The sequence below is a fragment of the Pelophylax lessonae genome (assembly GCF_965119305.1).
Source record: "Pelophylax lessonae genome assembly, chromosome: 13".
NCBI lineage: Eukaryota > Metazoa > Chordata > Amphibia > Anura > Ranidae > Pelophylax > Pelophylax lessonae.
The window spans coordinates 36,106,617-36,124,517 of NC_138780.1; positions in this window are offsets into that span (position 1 = coordinate 36,106,617).

Here is a 17,901-nt window from a genome sequence, read left to right on the forward strand (position 1 = left end):
TGAAGCAGAGGAAACTGAAAGCTGGTATGATGCTGCATGTCATACTTGTTAGCAGCTTTTAGAGTGTCTGTGCACAAATGCAGCAGTCCCTTCACTGTCCCTACATTGTGGTTGGCCAGCGAAGGAGCAGCAGTCCCTTCACTGTCCCTACATTGTGGTTGGCCAGCGAAGGAGCAGCAGTGCCCTTTACTGTCCCTACATTGTGGTTGGCCAGCGAAGGAGCAGCAGTCCCCTTCACTGTCCCTACATTGTGGTTGGCCAGCGAGGGAGCAGCAGTCCCCTTTACTGTCCCTACATTGTGGTTGGCCAGCCAAGGAGCAGCAGTCCCCTCCACTGTCCCTACATTGTGGTTGGCCAGCGAGGGAGCAGCAGTCCCCTTCACTGTCCCTACATTGTGGTTGGCCAGCCAAGGAGCAGCAGTCCCCTTCACTGTCCCTACATTGTGGTTGGCCAGCGAGGGAGCAGCAGTCCCCTTTACTGTCCCTATATTGTGGTTGGCCAGCGAGGGAGCAGCAGTCCCTTCACTTTCCCTACATTGTGGTTGGCCAGCGAGGGAGCAGCAGTCCCCTTCACTGTCCCTACATTGTGGTTGGCCAGCGAGGGAGCAGCAGAAAACTGATAAGGTCATCCCCCTCTTCTCTCCACCTGTCAATATGCTTCTTGTCAGCACATGAACATTCAGCAAACCTAAATTGCCCATAGTCAATTCCTTTCCTAGTCTGAGTTCTACAGAATGAAGAATTACAAGAATCTAATGATCTAATGATCAAAGACACTTACAGAACTTGAATTTAAAAACACACATTTTATGTTTTTTTTTTTTTTTTTTATAGATCTTGTAAATATCTGCATTTGTTGCCGTTTTTCTGGAGTTAAGCTTTTATAAAAATATATAATAAATGTATAATCTTCAAGTGGTAAAATTACATAACATGCTTCTACAAAGTGTGTTTATTTGGTTAGATTTGTGGTCAGTTGCACTATATGTTCTATTACAGGATTTATAGAACCTTTGTCTTTGCAATTTATCATAACCTTGTTTTTGTTTCAATACATTTTAATTGTTTATAATGCCATTTCAGTATACCAAGGTAGATTGAATATTACATCACCAAAAAAGTATTTGAATATTTTTTTATTGCATTATAAAACTTACACTTTAATAATATTTCAGATCATTTTCACTCTCTAAGCTCATTATCCATCTAATATCTGTAATTATGTTTCTCTGTTTGCTATAGTCTACAGAGAATGTATCTATTACGGGAGATCCCTTTACGGTAAATTAGCTGTATAAAGAATACAAAGACTAGAACTTTGCAAAGAAAAAAAGAAAATATGGCCAAATGTAGTAACGATTGTATCAATGCACATTAGTTTAAGCTTAAAGTGGTTGTAAAGTCTATCTTTGTAACTAAAATATAAAAGTATTTATACTTACGTGTCCGTTCACATTAGGTCGCTCCGACTTAGGGGGCGACCTGTGAAGACGCGTGCAGCGCGACTTCGGTGCGACTTGCACGGACTTCACATAATGGAAGTCTATGCAAGTCGCTCCGAGGTCGCCCCAAAGTAGTACAGGACCCTTTTTCTAAGTCGGAGCGACTTGTGTCGCTCCTATTAGAACGGCTCCTGTACTACACTATGGGAGCGTGAGGACCGCGACTTGTCAGGCTGACAAGTCGCGGTCCAAGTCATACCAGTGTGAATGCGGGCTTAGGTTATCTTTGTATCTAAAACAAAAAGGTTGTTATACTTACCTTACCTGCTCTGTGCAATAGAGAACAGGAAATGTGCTAACATTACAGAATATTACAGAACACTTCCCTCTCCCCTTGTCTCCATAGCATAGGTGGTGGAGGTGTTCTGTAGTCTCATGCAGTTAATCGCAAACACAAACCATTGAAACGGATTGGATGTCTTGTACCACTCTGTGCATTGTTTGCATTTTTTCTTTGCACTTTATGACTTGGTGTGGCATGACTTGGCACTTGGATATCACTTGGATATTGATGTTTCCCACAACCGTATTTCGATTTTTGTTATTTCTGGACCTTATTTACCAAAAAACAATGGGGGGAAAGTGCAAATGATTATTATTGTCAGGACCTGGGTCACCTGCTGGTGGCACTGTTCTTCCCGGAGAGGAACGTTGTAGTTCCATTGCTCACCAGTGGGTGTCTCAAAATGAAAAAATAAACTGTGCTAACATGCAAACACAATATTTAATCCCCTATATGCATAAAATTTCCTGGGATATATACACAGTCCAAATCTCATAACATATGCTAAGTTGCGCTAAGAATGATAAGTGTCCATATTTCATCGAATATTGTCAAAATTGATATCCACACATGATGAAAAAGGTCCTTGATTGGAAACTCACCGCTATCCACCACCTTAAAATAGTGAGCTTTTAGTAACACTGCCACCACCATAGGCAGAAATGCTTGCTTACCAACTCATATTGACCTCGTATTATGGAAGGTCAATAGCACTTGTGGCTTAATACCCAGCCGGGGCCTTTATACCGTCCAGGATCCTCCTGTGACTTCTCCCTGCTAGTAGTGTCATAAGGGTATCCCAGAATACAAAAGGCGACACATAGCGTAAAATCGTTAAAACTTTATTAAATATGTCATTAAAGGTTTCACTTACATAGTATTAGTGTCAAAATTACCTTATAAACAAGAATAGTGGCCAGCACATATAAAACAGCCCATCCCTCTGGGATTAGACGTTCGCCATGACGTCAGCACATCACTCCACCCTACGCGTTTCATCACACGTTGACGTCTTCCAGGGTACGGACAGGGTGCTGCATCACCGCTATATATACAGTACATGCAGTAGGTAGCCAAGTCTCAATCTGAGCCTCTGATGGCCACAAATGTCATCGTAATAAGAAATGAGCCTAAACCAAGCCTCAGCTCGAATTCCTTAAAAATGATACCACCTCTACATAAAATAATGATTTATATAAGTGAATAAAGGTTCCACCCTCTCACGAAAATGTACCAGGCTAGAATAAATTGAAAGTCATCAATAAAACATTATCCATTCTTATCATCAAACCCCCTAACCTTACCAGGGAACATCAACTATGTACTCCATTATGGATCTGAATACAACAATCTTCCATTTAGCTATCCTAAATGTAAAGAATAATATAAGGGGTAACTAAGAACTAAAGCCTATGCTTACTTGGCTACCCGTAGAGAACTCATCAGTGGCCATCAGTACAGCCCCATCAGTGGCTACCAGTGCAGCCTATCAGTGCCCATTAATGCAGTCTAAGATATTTGGACTTGTGTTTGCTGACACTGATTGTAATAATAGGAATATTTCACTTATTTGTATAATAACTAGGACGTCAAAGTGCCGCCCTAGGCCTGGGCCTTGTTGGCCTAGGCCAAGATAAAGCACTGGTCGGGGCTCCTTTTGCATGAAATACTGCATCAATGTAGCATGGCATGGAGGTGGTCAGCCTGTGGAACTGCTGAGGTGTTATGGAAGCCTGGGTTTCTTTGATCGTGTCTTTCAGCTCATCTGCATTGTCTGGTGTCTCTCATCTTCCTCTTGACAATACCCACTCTATGGGGTTTAGGTAAGGTGAGTTTGCTGGCCAATCAAGCACAGTGATACCATGATCATTAAACCAGGTATTGGTATTTGTGGTAGTGTGGTCAAGTGCCAAATCCTGCTGGAAAATAAAATCAGCATCTCCATAAAACTGGTCAGCAGAGGGAAGCATGAAGTGCTCTAGAATTTCCTGGTAGAGGGCTGCGCTGACTTTGGACTTGATAAAACACAGTGAACCAACACCAGCAGATGGCATGGTTCCCCAAATCATCCTAACTTCTTGAAGTTTACCCTTGGAGTGGCGGGAGTGGAGGAGTGGGGGATGGGCGGTGGCAGCCCCGCTACAAAAAAATGATTTTTTCCTTTCCATTTAGATGGGCTTTAAAGCAAGGGACCAAACTGCATTTAGTGCTGACCATTGGTAAATAAAGGGAGCAAGTTAGATTGGCTGGTGGTGGGATTTTTAAGTCATAAAAAATACTAATCTTTGCTTCAGAAATGCCTGCTATAGGATCCTTTGCAATCAGGAAATTGAAGGAGTTTTGCTCCTTTTCCAAACAAACATTTTTATGCTACCCCTCTGCGTTAGCCAACAGAGGTAAACGTTGTATGAATTTTGGATGAAGAGACCCCTATATGGCCAAAGTATTGAAAACACATAATCATTATACCTACACTTCTCTACATTTTTGAGTTTAGGTGTTTCCAGTGTATGCTAAAGCATAAAAAGCCATTTTTACTCTTCTACCCTCGTGGTAGGTTTGGGGAAGATCTCTCTTTGTTCCAGCATTACTGTACCCCTGTGCATAAATCAAGCTCCATAAAGTCATGGTTTGGTTTGGTTTGGTGTAGAGGAATGCTGAAATCCAAACACAGGTGTGACCGCTCCAGGTGAGGTAGGATTCAGGTGCAGGTCGGATCCGTCGTCCAGTAAGCTAATCAAGTATGGAAAGAAGTGACCGCACTCCGAAGATTCAAATCAAAAAATGAGTAATTTTATTCTTCATCATATATATCAAAGATCGGACTGGTGAGACATTGGACAAAAAAGGTTGACGCGTTTCACGACACGAGGGGTCGCTTACTCATGTGGTTTTGACTAAGCGACCCCTCGTGTCGTGAAAGAGTGTCGACCTTTTTTGTCCCATGTCTCACCAGTCCGATCTTTGATGTATATGATGAAGAATAAAATTACTCCTTTTTTGATTTGAATCTTCGGAGTGCGGTCACTTCTTTCCATACTTGATTGGTGTAGAGCAGCGGTCACTAAATGGCGGCCCACGGTCCATTGGCGGCCCGCGCGATGCTTCCGCCCGGACCGCCACCTGTATTCTGCCCCCTCCTCACTGCGGCTCCCGGCTCACTTGCAGCCGGTGTCCTGTCAGGCCGCGAGCCGCGAGTAGGGGCGTGACGTCACGCGCGCGCCCTGCCCCCTGCTCCTGACTGATAGACATTGCGGTGTCCTGTCGGGCCGCGAGTAGGGGCGTGACGTCACTCGCGCGTCCCGCCCCCTGCTCCTGACTGCGGCTTCCTCTAAGCAGGGCAGCGAGCTAGGGTGTGACACTATGTGCACGCCCCGCCCCCCTGTTCGCGGCTTTTGGACAGCTCCTGGCTCCAGGTATGTGGAGCACATTTTTAGAGGGGAATATCTGCATTTAAAAAAAAACCTCTCAAGCTTTAACAAGTGTGCAGACAAGTGGCATATTTTGTTGTGCTCATTAGAGTGCCCCATAAAAGAAACAAAATATGCCCATCAGAGTACTCCCTTGACATAAAATGTGCCCCATATTTTATGCTAAGGGACAAGCTGATGGGCATATTTTATGTTAAGGGGCACGTTAATGGGCATATTTTATGTTAAGGGGCACGCTAATGGGCATATTTTATGTTGAGCGCAACGCTGATTTACACGTTTTGTTTTGCCCATCAGAATGCCCCCTAACATAAAATGTGCCCATCAGAGTGCACCTTATTTTATGTTAACGGTCACGCTGATGGGAATATTTTATGTTAAGGGGCACTCTGATGTGCATATTTATGCTGTGGTACACACTGATGGGCATATTTTATGTTAAGGGGCACTCTGATGGACATATTTATGCTATGGGGAACTCTAATGGGCATATTTTATGTTAAGAGCAACGCTGATTTACACGTTTTCTTTTGCCCATCAGCGATCCCACCATCATAAAATATGCCCATCAGGGTGCCCCCTAACATAAAATGTGCCCATCAGCATGACCCTTAACATAAAATATGCCCATCAGCGTGCCCCTTATTTTATGTTAAGGGTCACGCTGATGGGCAAATGTTATGCTAAGGGGCACGCTGATGGGCATATTTTATGTTAAGGGTCACGCTGGTGGGCACATTTTGTTCTGCCCATCAGAGTGCCCCTAACATAAAATGTGCCCATCAGCGTGACCCTTAACATAAAATATGCCCATCAGCGTGCCCCTTATTTTATGTTAAGGGTCACGCTGATGGGCAAATGTTATGCTAAGGGGCACGCTGATGGGCATATTTTATGTTAAGGGTCACGCTGGTAGGCACATTTTGTTCTGCCCATCAGAGTGCCCCTAACATAAAATGTGCCCATCAGCTTGCCCCTTATTTTATGTTAAGGGTCATGCTGATGGGCATATTTTATGTTAAGGGGCATGCTGATGTGCATATTTATGCTGTAGTACACACTGATGGGCATATTTTATGTTAAGGGGCATGCTGATGTGCATATTTATGCTGTAGTACACACTGATGGGCATATTTTATGTTAAGGGGCATGCTGATGTGCATATTTATGCTGTGGTACACTCTGATGGACATATTTATGCTATGGGGCACACTGATGGGCATTTTTTATGTTAAGAGCAACGCTGATTTACACGTTTTCTTTTGCCCATCAGCGATCCCACCATCATAAAATATGCCCATCAGGGTGCCCCCTAACATAAAATGTGCCCATCAGCATGACCCTTAACATAAAATATGCCCATCAGCGTGCCCCTTATTTTATGTTAAGGGTCACGCTGATGGGCAAATGTTATGCTAAGGGGCACGCTGATGGGCATATTTTATGTTAAGGGTCACGCTGGTGGGCACATTTTGTTCTGCCCATCAGAGTGCCCCTAACATAAAATGTGCCCATCAGCGTGACCCTTAACATAAAATATGCCCATCAGCGTGCCCCTTATTTTATGTTAAGGGTCACGCTGATGGGCAAATGTTATGCTAAGGAGCACGCTGATGGGCATATTTTATGTTAAGGGTCACGCTGGTAGGCACATTTTGTTCTGCCCATCAGAGTGCCCCTAACATAAAATGTGCCCATCAGCTTGCCCCTTATTTTATGTTAAGGGTCATGCTGATGGGCATATTTTATGTTAAGGGGCATGCTGATGTGCATATTTATGCTGTAGTACACACTGATGGGCATATTTTATGTTAAGGGGCATGCTGATGTGCATATTTATGCTGTAGTACACACTGATGGGCATATTTTATGTTAAGGGGCATGCTGATGTGCATATTTATGCTGTGGTACACTCTGATGGACATATTTATGCTATGGGGCACACTGATGGGCATTTTTTATGTTAAGGGGCACTCTAATAGGCATATTTTATGTTAAGAGCAACGCTGATTTACACGTTTTGTTTTGCCCATCAGCGTGCCCCCTAACAAAATGTGCCCATCAGAGTGCCCCCTAACATAAAATGTGCCCATCAGCGTGCCCCCTAACATAAAATGTGCCCATCAGAGTGCCCCCTAACATAAAATGTGCCCATCAGCGTGCCCCTTATTTTATGTTAAGGGTCACGCTGATGGGCAAATTTTATGCTAAGGGTCACGCTCTCGGACACATTTTATGTTAAGGGGCACTCAAATGGGCATATTTTATGTTAAGAACAACGCTGATGAACACGTTTTGTTTTGCCCATCTTTCTGAGTCATAGCACAGACTTCAGATCCGGACCTCGGCCCAAAGAAAATTTTAGCGACCGGACCTCCTTGAATTTTAATTCATTACCCCTGGTGTAGAGGAACTCAAGTGGCTTGACTTCAATCCTTTTGGGATGAACTTGAATATTGACTGCAAGAGAGGTTTTCTTGTCCAGCATCAATACCTGACTATAGTGCTTTTTTTGCTAAACAAACACAAATTTTCATAGACATTCTCAACGATCTTGTAGAATGCCTAATCAAAACAGTAGAGGCTGCTATAGCCACAAAGTGGGTTGGCAAACTTAATAAAACTGAAAATTAGTAGTTTAAAAACATTTGGCTCAGTAGTCTATGAATAAATTAAAAAGCCAACAGGAAAAGTTGAAACTCCATATAATAGCCACCACACATGCAGACCTGGGAACTCAGTGCAGAGATCTCACCAATACCAATTACCTGAAATATCAGTTCTAAGAGGACTGAACCTTTTATATTGCAAGCACTGAATTTCCTGCACTAAACTGGCAAACTGAGTAATATGTTAAAAATAACTTCTACAAATTAAAAGCGTTAATAACTCCATGTGTAAGAACCATGTGTAGTGCCCGGAAAGCTGAACTCTGGCCGTTACACTTATGGAGAGATCTACCGCAAGTCATCTTCTATTTTAAGAATGTATTTATTGTTTTTGGCTAACACCTTTGATGAAAATAGACCTTATCTACAAACAGGATGTCACGATTAATGTCCAGTATTTCCATGGTTTGCAACCACACATCATGTGATCACACAGAAAATGTAATGAAATATAAGAGTGCTACACCAGACTGTATAAGCCATACTCCATTTAATCAGAAAACAGAAAAGCCGATCCTTTTCTGGGGCTCACATCTCTTCCTTCATCAGGGAAAAAAAAAAAAAAAAATGTAAAAAACAAAACACAGAACAGGGTTTTATCATCAACAAAAATGTGATATTTATATACGGTATATATATATATACATATATATTTATTAGGGATCGACCGATTATATGGAGGGCCGATATGCACTTTCCCTGATATTTCGGAATCGGCCACCAAGGTGGCCGATATTGCCGATATTTCGGGAAAGTGCATGTACCAAAGTGATGCCTGCAGCTAGAGGCATCACCCCAGTACCGGCGTCCATAGCCGATGGTCGACTGTCTTGTATGACAACCAATGCAGCTGCGAACCTGCTCGGCTGTCATTACAAGGAGTGGGAGGGGACATCCTGGGCAACCAGCCTGCACAGCTGCCGAAGACCCGATCAAAGCCACATTTGGCTCTGATCGGGTTTCCATGCAAAAACCCGGAAGTGATGTCATGAGTGACATCACTTCCGGGTACTGTCTGGCGCCAGATTAAAGAAAAATTACAGCATTCAAAACAGCCAAACTTGGCGTTTTGAATGCTTTTAAGTGCAGAGGAGGGGTTTGGGGTATTTTAGACCCCCAGATCCCTCCACAAAAGTACCTGCCAACAAAAAAAAAACAAAAAACATTTTTTTTAAATGTACAAAAATACTCATCAGTGCCGTCAGTGCCGCCTATCAGTGCCCATCAGTACCGCCTATCAGTGCCCACCAATGCTGCATATCAGTGCTACCTATCAATGCCCACCAATGCTACATACCAGTGCTACCTATCAGTGCTACATATCAGTGCCCATCAGTGCTGCATATCAGTGCCTCATCATCAGTGCCACCCCATCAGTGCCTCCTCATCAGTGCCTGTCAGTGAGGCCTCATCAGTGCAGGAAAAAACGTATCTATTTACAAAATTTTATATACTTTTCAGTCTTTTTTATTTGTGTAGCAAAAAAGAAAAAAACTTTGCAGTGATCAAATACCACCAAAAGAAAGCTCTATTTGTGGGGAAAAAATGACATAAATTTGGTTTAGGTACAGTGTTGCATGACCGCGCAATTGTCATTCAAAATGCAACAGCGCTAAAAGCTGAAAATTGGCCTGGGCAGGAAGGGGGTGAAAGTGCCTTGTATTGAAGTGGTTAATAATGTTTTAATGAAAATACAACTAAGGCTCCTTTCACACTTATGCAACCTAAAAGTCGCGTGATGTTACCGCGATTTTGCCACGGTTTTTGCCGCGATTTTACAGCAATTTTGACACGATTGTGACTGGCCTTGATCCAATGCCTATGGACCTCAAAACGCATTAAGATTGGCCCAAAGTAGTGCAGGGACTACTTTGAAATCGTACAGATATGAACGGTACTCATTGGAAATCGTGGAGTACAACTTGTCATGCGACTTTGCAGTCCCAAGTCGAACAAGTGTGAAAGGGGCCTAAAACAAACAGCAATTGTTTCTAGCTACAGTTTGGTTTTATGGCACTTATTTATCAGCTACACAAGTGGTCTAACACTGGTAGAAAGTGGCAGTGGCATTCAGTTTCCTGTTACTGAAATGACGGAAGCCAAATAGCGTTTGACTTGATGTAAAGAAGTACTTAATTACTGGACACGATGCAATGAGTTGTTCCATTCTGTTAACCACAGACCACAAAGGCTGAAAATATCACAGTCTCCTTTTGCTTTTCTTAGAGTATGTTACTTATGTGACTTATTTATTGCAAATGAATGAGCATATTCTGATATAGCATTTGGTTGAAGAGCATGCATAGTTTTATATTTATTTCTATTTAAAATATTTTTTTTCACTGCACTAGCAGCCATCATTGAACTTGTTAAGCAGAATCACTGATTGATAGCAGAGTGGGGAGTGAAGCAGCGATTCATAGATCCCTGACTTGTTTGCTTTCCGGTTGGTTGCCAGAAATAAACACAGCGATCACATGATCACTGCTTACCTCTGGCATGAGGATAACCCTACAGAGGACTGGCTTGTCCTCTGTGATGGGGTTCCTGGGACCATCTGGAGGGAGCCTGTATCTGGATTAGGGATGATTGAACTTTTCAAAAGTTCGGTTCGACCAGAACACCCAAACTTCCAGAAAGTTCGGCCCAGATTTTAAGAACCCCATTGAAATCAATTGGACCCGAACTTCGGTAATCAAAAAACACCATTTTGAAGCCCTAAAACCCAATAAATGCCCCTAAAAAGTGCCTAGGGTTCTGGGTCATGCCCCAGAGACTATTAATCACACAAATCACACATTTTTGATAGAGAGCCAATTATTGAAAAAATTATTGAAAAAAAAAAAAAAAGAGATTTCTTTGGATTTAGTGTCTGGGGGGTCTAAAAAGTGTACCTATGAAGTTTCAGCTCTGTAGCATGCCCAGAACCAGAAAGAAAAAAAAGATTGTTTATATTAGAACACTTATAGAACAGGGATATGGCTCCGCTATTTTCACACCTTGCCGGTTTTGTAGCAAGCGTTTTTTTTGGGCATTTTTTGGGGGTTATTGGAGGCAGGCATAACATCAGAACTTCTGTGTAGGGGTATATATACACATACACATATATAGGTGTGAAAGTAGCAGAACACTATACTTGCGCTAATTAAATAATTACAGACATATGTCTCCGCTCCTATCACACCTATATGTGTGTATGTGTATATACCCCTATACAGAAGTTCAGATGTTTTGCCTGCCTCCAAAGACCCCAAAAAATGGGCATTTTTTTGGTGTCTTCGGAGGCAGGCAAAACATCTGAACTTCTGTATAGGGGTATATATACACACGCACACTTATATGTATTTATACACATACACGCTATCTTATATACTGGGGGGGCGTATTCACTAATGATTGGCCTCTGGACCCCCTAGTCACTCCAATCACATTCCTAGCATTCTCCTGCCCCCTCAATTGGCTTTTACTGATGGTTCTGGTCCAATCACAGGCTTTTAAAGCCCAGTTCCTGTCCCATTGCATTTCGGTCGGTTCTGGTTGCCGAATTCCGAACTTTTTCAGCAAAATGTTCGGAATTCAGACGAATTTCGAACAGCCAATGTTCGGGTCGAACCGATGGTCGACCCGAACCGTTCGATCATCCCTAATCTGGATATTAAGCTAGCCATAGTAGAAGAAGACCCAGTAAGTATATATGTAGCACTACTCCCTTGGGAGCTGCTTAAAGCGGATTCCCATAGCAACAGCTTATGAATTCTTAAGACTTTTAGTTCTTGGCTCAGTCAGAAAACAGTCCAGGGGACTTGTTTTTTTTTTTTTTGTTGTTTTTATTTTATGATGGGATGGGAGAAGGGATGAGTGGGATACTCCAACTTGATGAACTATGCACAACTTGAGGACTTCTAACTAGTGTGGCAAGGTCGCTGCTTCACCCTGCCACTGAAGTGAAGTACTTGAAAGGCAAATTACTTGGTAGATTACTCTTCAGGGTTTTACTTGGCACCCCCTTTACTCAGTGACTGTGTGAGCTGACCTTCTGTCCACTGACTTCACTGGAGTGGTCCCCTTCCCTGGGCAGACCCCTTGACAAGCCCCCTGGTACTCATGGACACTGTTTTTCCCAGGTAGCTCTGTCTGAAGCTCCACTGTCAGCTTCTCCAGGACCTTCGAGGCTCAGTTCCACGTCGGGCTCACCAGGCCGACTGCCTGTAACCACTTTCCTCAACTTGCAGAAGGAGAGACAGCCGTCACCCTCCTTCTGGGACTCTGCTTCCCGCCAAAGACACCCTGTCACATGTGCCCTCAGCTTTTATGGTTAATCCCAGGATGCACTGCGGTAGTGCCCTCCCACTGGGACTGCCACAAAAGCCCATGTGTCACTGGCTAGGTTTCCTCCACTGTCCAACAGGCTCCCCTATTGGATACAGTGGGGACGCTCCCTCAGACCAAGTGACTCACACCTGGACACATGTAACAGGCTTAACTAACAGATCAGGCTCCCCTGATAAGCAGATGGAGCATAACAATGCTTTACCTAGCACCTATTAGGGACAGTCTAGCATTCGCCTTGGGAGACTATTTGGCATTGGGGAAGGACCTTTGTGATCCAGCCTGCTATCTGATGTTGCACATGTTGTGCACCATTCTTCCAGCACAGCACCCTTTCTGTAGGGCTTCAAGTTATTAGCCTCAAGGTTACCTGCCCATAGAAGCAATACTTGAGCCCTCTCTATAAGTAAGTCTTGCATTACTGTACAGGGTTGTGGGGATTGTATACAAGTGCCTTACTGTCCATAGTGCAACTTTGGGAAGGCTTATGGATTGGTGTCATTACTGACTCTGTTCATTACATAAACAAGCAAACCTAAAGAAGATTTTCCCCCCGTTTCCTTTAAGTCACACCTCACTTGCCAGCCCGCTGACATGTGGACAGCCATATTTTCTTGCTACATATACAGCAGAGGCATAATTAGAATCTTCAAGGTCCTGGTGCAAGAAACCATGGAGGGCCCCCCTGACCCTTGACTTGGGCACTTACCTCCAGGCCTGAGGCCCTTCCCACTGATCTCAGGGCCCTTTATTACGGTCCCGCAGCAGGCTCCCTTTCTGCCATTTTGGGGCCACCAGGGGCCATTCCAAAGTGCGACCATTACCACCCTGGTAGTGCCACCACTGGTGTCAGTATTCTTTTTTTTTTTTATATTTTTTACAATTTTTTAAGAGCCCCGTTGGGGGGCTTGAGTGAAATTTTAGGGATCTACACAGACCTCTGATGTTTCCCTTTTGAGACAGAGAAATTATCAATCTCCATCTCTGCAGCTTCAGTGAATGGACAGGAATAGCTCTGTACAAAGCTTCCCATTCATTCACAAAATTAAGCATATTAAACACAATTTACTATTCCTTAGCTATGAATGGACAGAATCAGTGAATGTGCTGATCATCGACTTCATTCAGAAAAGGAAGGGGCCGGTAAATTACGTATTTACCGCCCCCTTCCTTGTTTTTTATCCTGACACACCCCCTGCAGCAGCCAGGGTGAGAACCTGTCAGTGCTGTGAAGGGGGTGAGGTGGGGGCAGGAGAGCACACAGGAGGACCAGGAGAGAGCGCAGGAGCCCAGGAGCAGCAGGAACTGGATAGGGGGTATGGCGGGGCAGCATATAGAGAAACTTATCCTTTTTCCTTCTGCAGGCACAAAATGCATGTGGGAGAGAGAGAAGGAGAAGCAGGCTTTCAGAGGCTGCAGGGGGAAAATAGAGGGCATTGGCCCCTCTTTATGCCGCTGCCCCACCTATCCTCAGCATAGGGCCAGGTCAAAATTGCAACCCCTGTGTCCCCTGTAGGTATGTCCCTGATGTGCAGGCTGTGCTTCCTGCTCTTCGGTGCTACATAATGATTGCACTTTACTGCTCCTTCTCACAGTGCAAGTCTAAGAATCGACCGACCCACTTACTGCAATGACGAGGCACAGTCTCTCTCTCTCTTGGCTTCCTTTACACACTGGATTAAAGCATACAGTCTCTTCTGAGAGAGGGTAAAGGACATATTACTCTGCAGGGGAATGTAGAGTGCAGCTGGAACTATGATGAGTGTCAGAAAATTGGGCTGTGGGGTTATTCCTCGAACCAGCTAAAAAAAGAAAAAAAAAAGTTTCCTGACTCCACACTACAGCGCTACAGCCTGCTTTCCGTCTTCAAAATGACTTAGATTTTTGCAGATAATGCCAACATTATTGGGAGGATAAAAAATAATGATGAGGATTCATATCAGGTAGAGATAGTGAATTTATTGAGATAGCAGCCTGCATCTGTCAGGGGAAAAAAAGGAGATAATAGTAAACTTTAGATGAAGGGTTGCCCATTCTCTTGTAAAACTAGATGGTGAGGGGGCTCAGTGGGTGAACAGGTTTAGGTAAACAGTTGAGAGTGGACTGATCTCTCTGGGCTGCTCAGGGTTTCACAGGCTGCTGTTCTACTACTCCCCCATCTTCTAGAGGCTTCAAGAAGCATAGTGGGAGGGACAGCAGGACAGGCGGGCTGAATATTTATGGGACTTTAACCAATCCCTGGGGAGGTGTGCCCAGCAGGTGGAGGGAGAGTCCATAAGTAGTCCGAGGCCAGTGCAGGAGGGTGCATTTTTTCTAGGTTCAGTCCTGCAGAAAGAGACTCCAGTGCAGGGGCTCCAATACTGGGGTGGGTCTTTGACCCGTCCTGGGTAACCTTGATGAGGAGAAGGGCCTGTAGGTATTACTGCAGTAACATTCAACATCAGTAACACACTACCTTTTAAAAGTTTATTTATGAAATGGCACAGTGTTTCTAGCCAAAAGATCTGTCCCTCTGCTGTGAATTTGCAGTGTATGGTTGGCCAACAGCCACTCACCATTCCTGTGTAGGCAAAGGTTGTCCTTTAATTCACTAAGCAAAGGGATCTCTCTTTCTCCAGGCTCCTTAGCATCCACCTCTTTAACTGTCAGCAAGCACTATGAAGTCTATGTCTCACTCTAGTGCTCTAGTATCTTGTCCACTCTTTCTCCACTGCTCCCAGGTAGAGATCTTCCACTCTCTTCTCCATAGGTGCAGCAGCTATGTAGAGACCAAGCCTCTCCTCAGAAATAGAGCCCTCCTCATCTTTCAGACAAGGAAAGCTACTCCAATCCTTCCTCTTTAATGTTTACGTTAGGAATAGTCGTTTAGAGCAAGCCTGTATTAATAGCCTTTTGATGATAGCGCTCCAGATGACGTCGTAGTGACGAAACTCGTAGGGTGTGGCTTATTGCGTCAGTACGTCACTTCCGGTAGCGGTGGTTCAGACCGGTGGAACGCGGAAGCGGTACAGCCTGGCGGACCCTGTAAGCTGAAAGTGAACTCCCAAACTGTGAGTGGATATAACACTTACTTAAACTTACATACTACGCAATGGAGGCTATTTTGTATTGCAGTATCTGATGGGAATCGAGCTACCTGTTACAAGTGTGCGGTAAGCATTTACACCCAGTGGGGATTCACGGGTGCATATTCTCCCATGTAATGGCATACAACTGAGCACTTGATGCACTGGCACATACAAACAGCACTAAAGCACTTTGTATAATCCTAGTGGTGATACTATATGGTTTTATCAAATGCAATATATGGTTTTACTATAACGCACTATATGCACTTTTATGATTATATGGTTGGAATACTTACCGTTTTTATGCTCACTAAAAATGCACAGTACACATTTTTTAACCACACATTTTAATATTGTGGTAGCGCCGACAACAACAACTTTGCACCTTATCACTATGTAGAGACCAAGCATCTCCTCAGAAATAGAGCCCTCCTCCTCTTTCAGCCAAGGAAAGCTACTCCAATCCTTCCTCTTTAATGTTTATCTTGGGAATAGTAGTTTAGAGCAAGCCTGTATTAATAGCCTTTTTAGTGAAATACACTCCCCACAATCCTTAATGTTTCCTCTTCAAAATCTCCAATTGTCCATGTCCTCAGCAGTCAGCAGTCTCTACCAGTCTCTACCATGTCCTCAGCAGTCTCTAGCAGTCTCTACTATAGAAGGGCTGGAGTGTCTCCAGAGTAACACATTCCCAAAGTCTCTTTCTCATGCTGGAACTGCAGACTGGGCTACAAGGACTATTTCCATTATATGATGCTGGCAACCAGGTTTGTGATACCATCTCTCCAACTTGATTCTAAGTGTAAATGATAGTCATTTTTTTTACATGCAGATATTGTCCAAGGGTTTGAAGGAATACCATGTTTTTTTAGAGCTTGTTTTTATAAATATATGTGTATATTTTGTACATTTATAATTGCATAAGTCTCATCTTGAATATGTAAAACTTTTGGTAGATATGTAGAGCCCCATGTGACGGTGTTCACCATCACTGGGAGTGAGGGATAGATACTTGGGGGGATGCTGAGAGAATGGTTTTGATGGCTTCAGATGTGAGAGTGATACTTGTCAACGGTGTCTCTCAAGAAATGTGGAGATTTTATCCCACTTTGCACTATGAGACCTGTGGCCTGTTGCCATGGAGTCTGTGACACCTAGATCTGTATTCCATATGTTTCCATGTACGAGACGGACAGACTGTCATTGGTAATCTATCTATTGAGCTGGGGTGTGGATTGTGTTAAGTGTGCCTGTCACATTGTTAAATGTTAATGACCTCACATTGTTCTTTCTGGATGGCTAGATAATTAGTTTAGGTTAATTCTGTTTCTGTATACAATCTCATCTGCATAGGATAATGTAATCAGGCAACCCTGACCTGTGTGCAGAGTTGTATAAAGTAATCGAAACCCATACTTGAGTAAAAGTACAAGTGCTCGATCAAAAAGTGACTTGAATAGAAGTGGAAGTGCTCGATCAAAAAGTGACTTGAGTAGAAGTACTAAAGTATTCAACATTTTTTGTACTTAAGTATTGCAAGTCGTTTTTTTAAAAATCTTGCTACTCAAGTACTGAAAGTAAAAGTACCAGTAGTTTTGAAAAAAAAATGCTACATAAGTACTGAAAGTAAAAGTACTGTGTTATGTAGTTATTAAAGAAAGAAGTCAAAAGTTTGAACATCATATTGTTTTTTATTATTTCAAATGCAGCTTTTATTTATACATACAGTAGCATTTATTTTTGTATGCGCTGATAATACACATTTTTTGAACTTCATGAAACCTGCCATCTACTGTTCTGGCAGTGGTCATTTTTATAATAGTAACGAGTAACTATGCAGCACAAAAAAAAAATATCGGAGTAGAAGTATTGAAATCATTGAAAAAATGTAGTGAAGTAAAAGTGGAAGTAGGAGAAAAAAATTCTACTCTAGGAAAGTACAGATACCGCCTTTCGGTACTTAAGTACAGTAGTGAAGTAGTTCTACTTAGTTACTATACATCTCTGCCTGTGTGTAGTAATTTGATCAGGAGGGGGATGTGCTTTTGTGTGTATAAATTGAGTGTGAAACTGTTCAATAAAGGAGAAGGTTCCAAAACTTGTACGAGCTAAGTTGTTGGCTATCTTTGTATGAGGGCGGCTGGGAAAATCTGGTATATATGTTCATGACTGCAAGGAAGCCGTATACTGACGGAAGACCACAAGTACAGTGTGGGTCGGCGGTTCCATTACACCCCATGTTGTTCTTTAAAGAAGAACCACACTGCGTTTGAGCACCACCAACCAAAATGCTATTCAATTTATTTTTACTATTCAAAGAAAATCCACCCATCCATCAATCTCCCCATGCTTTATTTTGCTGCAAAATCACTTTTTGATTATTAATGCAGCATTTCCTTCCTGGAATCTATCTGCCCTTAGCTCGGGCATGCAGGCAGGAGGGTGTGCTTAGCCGAGAAAACCTCCTCCCCATCTGAACACTCCTGGAATGGATGACATCATTAGCGTAAGCTTGGGAACCAGGAAGTAACTGAAGAAATGTAAAAGAAAAAGTTTAAAACAAGTAAATAAGATTTACTTTCTTATCTATTTACTAATGCTAACAGCATGAGGATTAAAA